At 46.1% G+C, this 6,546-nt stretch overlaps 1 non-coding gene across 1 annotated transcript; it reads left to right on the top strand.

The window, feature by feature from the left end:
- Positions 1 to 306: 306 nt before the first annotated feature.
- TRNAS-GCU (transfer RNA serine (anticodon GCU)) lies at positions 307 to 382 on the top strand. Its single transcript has one exon. It is a non-coding gene; the product is annotated as a tRNA-Ser (tRNA).
- Positions 383 to 6,546: the final 6,164 nt, after the last annotated feature.

Below are 6,546 nucleotides of genomic sequence, written 5' to 3'. Positions count from 1 at the left end.
ATAAGTCAGACAGAGAAAGACAAATACCCTAAGATTCCACTTATACGTAAAATCTAAACAGCAAAATAAACAAAACAAAAACAGACTTACAAATACAGTAGAACAAACTGATGGTTGCCAGAGAGGAAGGGTTTGGGGGCTAGGTGAGAAAGGTAAAGGTATTTAGAAGTACATATTGGTAGTTACAAAATAGTCACGGGGATACAAAGTACAGTATAGGAAATACAGACAACAATATTATAATAACTATATGGTGCCAAGTGGGTTCTTGAAGTATGAGGGGATCACTCTATAAAGCATATGGTGGCCCTGGCCGGTTGGCTCAGTGGTAGAGCATCGGCCTGCTGTGCAGAAGTCCCTGGTTCGATTCCCGGCCAGGGCACACAGGAGAAGCGCCTATCTGCTTCTCCACCCCTCCCCCTCTCCTTCCTCTCTGTCTCTCTCTTCCCCTCCCGCAGCGAGGCTCCATTGGAGCAAAGATGGCCCGGGCGCTGGGGATGGCTCCTTGGCCTCTGCCCCAGGCGCTAGAGTGGCTCTGGTCGCAACAGAGCATCGCCCCCTGGTGGGCAGAGCGTCGCCCCCTGGTGGGCGTGCCGGGTGGATCCCGGTCGGGCGCATGCGGAAGTCTGTCTGACTGTCTCTCCCCGTTTCCAGCTTCAGAAAAATAAATTAAAAAAAAAAAAAAAAAAGCATATGGTTGTCTAACCACTACGCTGTACACCTGGAACTAATATAAAATAATATTGAACATCAACTGTAATTGAAAGTTAAAAAAACAAAATCTTCCTACACCGATAGCATGCCTGGGCTGAGAAACATTGGCTATGACTCTATTACAGCATATCTCAAACTTTCATAGGCCTGTTGATCACCTGGGAGTCTTGTTAACAAGCAGATTCTGATTCAGTGCTCTGGGTGGAGCTGAAGATTCTTCATTTTGGACAAGATCCCAGGTGGTGCTGAGGCTACTCATTGCAGACCATTGCTTGAATAACAGAGTCTAAACCAGGGGTCTCAAACTCAACTCAGCATGTGGGCCGCAGAGCAAGATCACAGCCCTTTGGCGGGCCACACTAGGTCTACAAAAGGCAACTGTTACGCAACACTTTTCAGTGTCACAAAACGACCAGAAACTGTAGTTCGCATCACAACTGCTGTTAACTAAGCTAATATCTAGCTAGGATGCTAGAGAAATGAAAAATACAAGTAGGCCCCTAGGCTTACTTAATTTTATCCAAAATATTTTGAACTTCGTGGATTAGTCTGCGGGCTGCACAAAATTGTTCGGCGGGCCGCATGCGGCCCATGGGCCACGAGTTTGAGACCCCTGCTCTAAACTAAAGTTTCTCACAGTTCCAGAACGCTGACTTTACAGAACTGTGCTTTGTTTCTCTGTTTTTTTAAAGCGTAGTTTATCCATTCATTTATTGAGCACCTCTAAATCATCAGGCACCATGCGGGAAACGAGACAGAAAATGTCTCTGCCCCCGGAGCAGACTGAGAGGAAGTGTTACGTCTGGTTAAAGCTGGGAGTCTAGAGCCCTGGGGTCAGCGTCTGGGCTCCCACACTAGCCTGGGGAGCTTGCTGATGGTTGGGGTCCTGGCATCTTCCTTCAAACAACAACACTGTATTATTTCATTTTTTTTCCCCCTGAATAGTATGAATTTGGTAACCATATACAGTGTGTCTGTAAAGTCATGGTGCACTTTTGACGGGTCACAGGAAAGCAACAAAAAAATGATAGAGATGTGAAATCTGCACCAAATAAAAGGAAAACTCTCCCAGTTTTCATACCTATTCAGTGCAGTTCGATGTGGGCTCCATTTGTTGCCCTACACACATCCAAACAATAGTGAAGTTCTTGCCACACACGGTAAGGACGTCTGGTGTAACAGAGTGAATAACGTCTGTGATTCTCTGTTTTAAGTGATTAATGTCGTGGCGCTTCGTTATAAACACACCAATATTCACGTTGCATTTTGGTCATGGATTCGAATTTAGCAAGCCACAGAACACACTGAACTTTCCTCTGTACCGTCCACATCTCAACTGGCATGGCCGTGGGCTGCTCCACTGTATACACGGTGTTACGTCATCATCTGCGCATGCGCACATGCTGCCACATCATCCTACAGAAACTGGGAGGGTTTTCCTTTTATTTGGTGCAGATTTCACATTTCTATCGTCTTTTGTTGATTTCCTGTGACCGGTCAAAAGTGCACCATGACTTTACGGACACACTGTATTTATTCTAGACACATTCCTTTGTTAAAACAACTCTCACGTGTTGTGGGTTGGGTGGGGGGGAGGGGATAACAGCACACCTATATTCAAGGTCATGAAAATAGAAAGTGTGCTTTTTTTTTTTTAACACACACACACACCAACTATAACAAGTTAAAAGTAAATTGTTTAGCATCCATGATAATCCCCTCCAAAGATTATTACAGTTTTAAAGTAGATCAGTTTCTGGAACTCTCTCTAGACTGTACCCACAATAAGTAAAACTCAGTGTTTTCATTGCTCTTGCATTTAAATTGTTTTTTTGTTTTTTTTTTTAATAAATTTTTATTAATGGTAATGGGATGACATTAATAAATCAGGGTACATATATTCAAAGAAAACATGTCTAGGTTATTTTGTCATCAAATTATGTTGCAAACCCCTCGCCCAAAGTCAGATTGTCCTCCGTCACCCTCCATCTAGTTCTCTGTGCCCCTCCCCCTCCCCCTAACTCTCCCTCCCTCCCTCCCATGTCCTCCCTCCCCCCCCACCCTTGGTAACCACCACACTCTTGTCCATGTCTCTTAGTCTCATTTTTATGTTCCACCAATGTATGGAATCATGTAGTTCTTGTTTTTTTCTGATTTGCTTATTTCACTCCTTATAATGTTATCAAGATCCCACCATTTTGCTGTAAATGATCTGATGTCATCATTTCTTATGGCTGAGTAGTATTCCATAGTGTATATGTGCCACATCTTCTTTATCCAGTCTTCTATTGAAGGGCTTTTTGGTTGTTTCCATGTCTTGGCCACTGTGAACAGTGCTGCAATGAACATGGGGCTACATGTGTCTTCACATATCAATGTTTCTGAGGTTTTGGGGTATATACCCAGTAGAGGGATTGCTGGGTCATAAGGTAGTTCTATTTGCAGTTTTTTGAGGAACCACCATACTTTCCTCCATAATGGTTGTACTACTTTACAGTCCCACCAACAGTGAATGAGGGTTCCTTTTTCTCCACAGCCTCTCCAACATTTGCTATTACCCGTCTTGTTGATAATAGCTAATCTAACAGGGGTGAGGTGGTATCTCATTGTAGTTTTGATTTGCATTTCTCTAATAACTAATGAAGCTGAGCATCTTTTCATATATCTGTTGGCCATTTGTATCTCTTCCTGGGAGAAGTGTCTGTTCATGTCCTCTTCCCATTTTTTTATTGGATTGCTTGTTTGTTTGTTGTTGAGTTTTATGAGTTCTTTGTAAATTTTGGATATTAGGCCCTTATCTGAGCTGTCGTTTGAAAATATCAGTTCCCATATAGTTGGCTGTCTGTTTATTTTGATATCAGTTTCTCTTGCTGAGCAAAAACTTTTAATTCTGATGTAGTCCCATTCATTTATCTTTGCCTTCACTTCTCTTGCCATTGGAGTCAAGTTCATAAAATGTTCTTTAAAACCCAGGTCCATGATTTTAGTACCTATGTCTTCTTCTATGTACTTTATTGTTTCAGGTCTTATATTTAGGTCTTTGATCCATTTTGAATTAATTTTAGTACACGGGGACAGGCTGTAGTCGAGTTTCATTCTTTTGCATGTGGCTTTCCAGTTTTCCCAACACCATTTGTTGAAGAGGCTTTCTTTTCTCCATTGTGTGTTGTTGGCCCCTTTATGAAAGATTATTTGACCATATATATGTGGTTTTATTTCTGGGCTTTCTATTCTGTTCCATTGGTCTGAGTGTCTATTTTTCGCATTTAAATTGTTTTGACATGAAATTTTAATTAGTCTTCCAAAGGCAGTATGTCTGCTGCAGGGAGCTTGGAGAATTCGTAAGCCCCACCTGTTTTGTTTCTTCTGAATGTCAGACCAGCAGAGCCAGTTTATTGAAAGCTGGCATCTCTTTCTCTTAATGTGTGGCCAGTTGTGCAGGGTGAACAAGTGAAAAGCTGTCCTTGGCCCCGGGAAGCGGGTGTGGTGCTCTCAGCTGGGCGTGGCGTCCTCCTGTGGAACATAAAACTTGCACAGAACATCAGCCTCAGACAGCGTCACTCTGTCTTGTTAAACCAGGGGCCATGGTCTATTTAAAAACCTGGAAGGACAACTGTCAGCATCCCAACTACAACCCAGATAGAAGGGCCTTCTTCAGGTCCTTTGAAGCATCTCAACTGCAGTAAAGCTCACAGGGATAGCCGGTTAGACCAGGGGTCCCCAAACATTTTACACAGGGGGCCAGTTCACTGTCCCTCAGACCGTTGGAGGGCCAGACTATAAAAAAAACTATGAACAGCCCTGGCCAGTTGGCTCAGCGGTAGAGCGTCGGCCTGGCGTGCGGGGGACCCTGGTTCGATTCCTGGCCAGGGCACATAGGAGAAGCGCCCATTTGCTTCTCCACCCCCCCTCCTTCCTCTCTGTCTCTCTCTTCCCCTCCTGCAGCCAAGGCTCCATTGGAGCAAAGATGGCCCAGGCGCTGGGGATGGCTCCTTGGCCTCTGCCCCAAGCGCTAGAGTGGCTCTGGTCACGGCAGAGCGATGCCCGGTGGGGCAGAGCATCGCCCCCTGGTGGGCAGAGCGTCGCCCCTGGTGGGCGTGCCGGGTGGATCCCGGTCGGGCGCATGCGGGAGTCTGTCTGACTGTCTCTCCCCGTTTCCAGTTTCAGAAAAATACAAAAACAAACAAACAAAAAACTATGAACAAATCCCTATGCACACTGCACATATCTTATTTTAAAGTAAAAAAAAAAAAAAAGGAACAAATACAATATTTAAAATAAAGAACAAGTAAATTTAGCCTGACCAGGTGGTGGCGCAGTGGATAGAGCGTCGAACTGGGATGCGGAAGGACCCAGGTTCGAGACCCCGAGGTCGCCAGCTTGAGCGCGGGCTCATCTGGCTTGAGCAAAGAGCTTACCAGCTTGGACCCAAGGTCGCTGGCTCCAGCAGGGGGTTACTCGGTCTGCTGAAGGCCCACGGTCAAGGCACATGTGAGAAAGCAATCAATGAACAACTAAGAAGTCCCAACGTGCAACGAGAAACTGATGATTGATGCTTCTCATCTCTCTCCGTTCCTGTCTGTCTGTCCCTGTCTATCTCTGCCTCTGTAAAAAAAAAGAACAAGTAAATTTAAATCAACAAACTGACCAGTATTTCAATGGGAACAATGGACCTGCTTTTGGCTAATGAGATGGTCAATGGGGTCATCAAACTTTTAATAAAAACCTCCCACTTTTGCAGTGCTGGTCAACCTGGTCCCTACCGCCCACTAGTGGGCGGTCCAGCTTTCATGGTGGGCCAATCGCAGCGCTGTTTGGTTGCGCGGTAGGGACCAGGTTGACCAGCCCTGCAAAAGTGGGCGGTTTTTATAAAAAGTTTGAAGACCCATGGCGGGGCGCATGTGGCCCGCGGGTCGTAGTTAGGGGACCCCTGGGTTAGACACTTGTCTTGAAATACAGTAAACCTGTTTCTTGTGAGTCCCCACAGGAACCACAACCTAAGAACTCGTCAAAGACCTCAAGCTGCTTTTCAAGAAACAAGAACCTGTTCTGCTGTGACTTCGATATATGGAGGCAAAAACAGGACTGCCCTGCCACCATGTCTGAACACAGACAAAACACAAACATTGCTCAGACCACAACAGTGACCAAACAGCTCCCTATCCGGACTCAGACAAGGGACTGCCGGTTCTTCTCCTATTCCCGCGACACTTTCAGTCTACTCTTCCCTCTTTCTAAATAGGTTTATTAAGACACCCAATCATAGAGTTCTTCTGGCCCATAGCGGCCACTCAAGATAGAATTGTTGCCTAGAACTCCAAATTCTTGATTTGACACACCCTCTACTCCAACCACTTTCTCCTGGTCTTCTAGCTCATGTGCCTTGTCTCAGATCAGATGTATTGATCTCACTGAAGCTGGGCTTTCCTCTTCGCCAGGCATTGCTGGTGAAAATCACAGCGTCCCTCGAGGAGAAAACAAGGAGCGAAGAAGAGTCAGGTGGCCCGGGGAGGGAGGGTCATCTTTAGAAGCATTGGCTTCCAGTGGAAGAAAATGGCATTTTAAATTTAAATGTCTGGGCTCTGGCCGGTTGGCTCAGCGGTAGAGTGTCGGCCTGGCGTGCCGGGGACCCGGGTTTGATTCCCGACCAGGGCACATAGGAGAAGCGCCTATTTGCTTCTCCACCCCCCCCCCCCTCCTTCAGCTCTGTCTCTCTCTTCCCCTCCCGCAGCCAAGGCTCCATTGGAGCAAAGATGGCCCCGGCGCTGGGGATGGCTCCTTGGCCTCTGCCCCAGGCGCTACAGTGGCTCTGGTCGAGGCAGAGTGTCGCCC

Source organism: Saccopteryx bilineata, chromosome 10 (assembly GCF_036850765.1).
Source record: "Saccopteryx bilineata isolate mSacBil1 chromosome 10, mSacBil1_pri_phased_curated, whole genome shotgun sequence".
Taxonomy (NCBI): domain Eukaryota; kingdom Metazoa; phylum Chordata; class Mammalia; order Chiroptera; family Emballonuridae; genus Saccopteryx; species Saccopteryx bilineata.
Note: the sequence above shows the minus strand (reverse complement) of the source record. Positions and strands in the feature narration are given on the sequence as shown.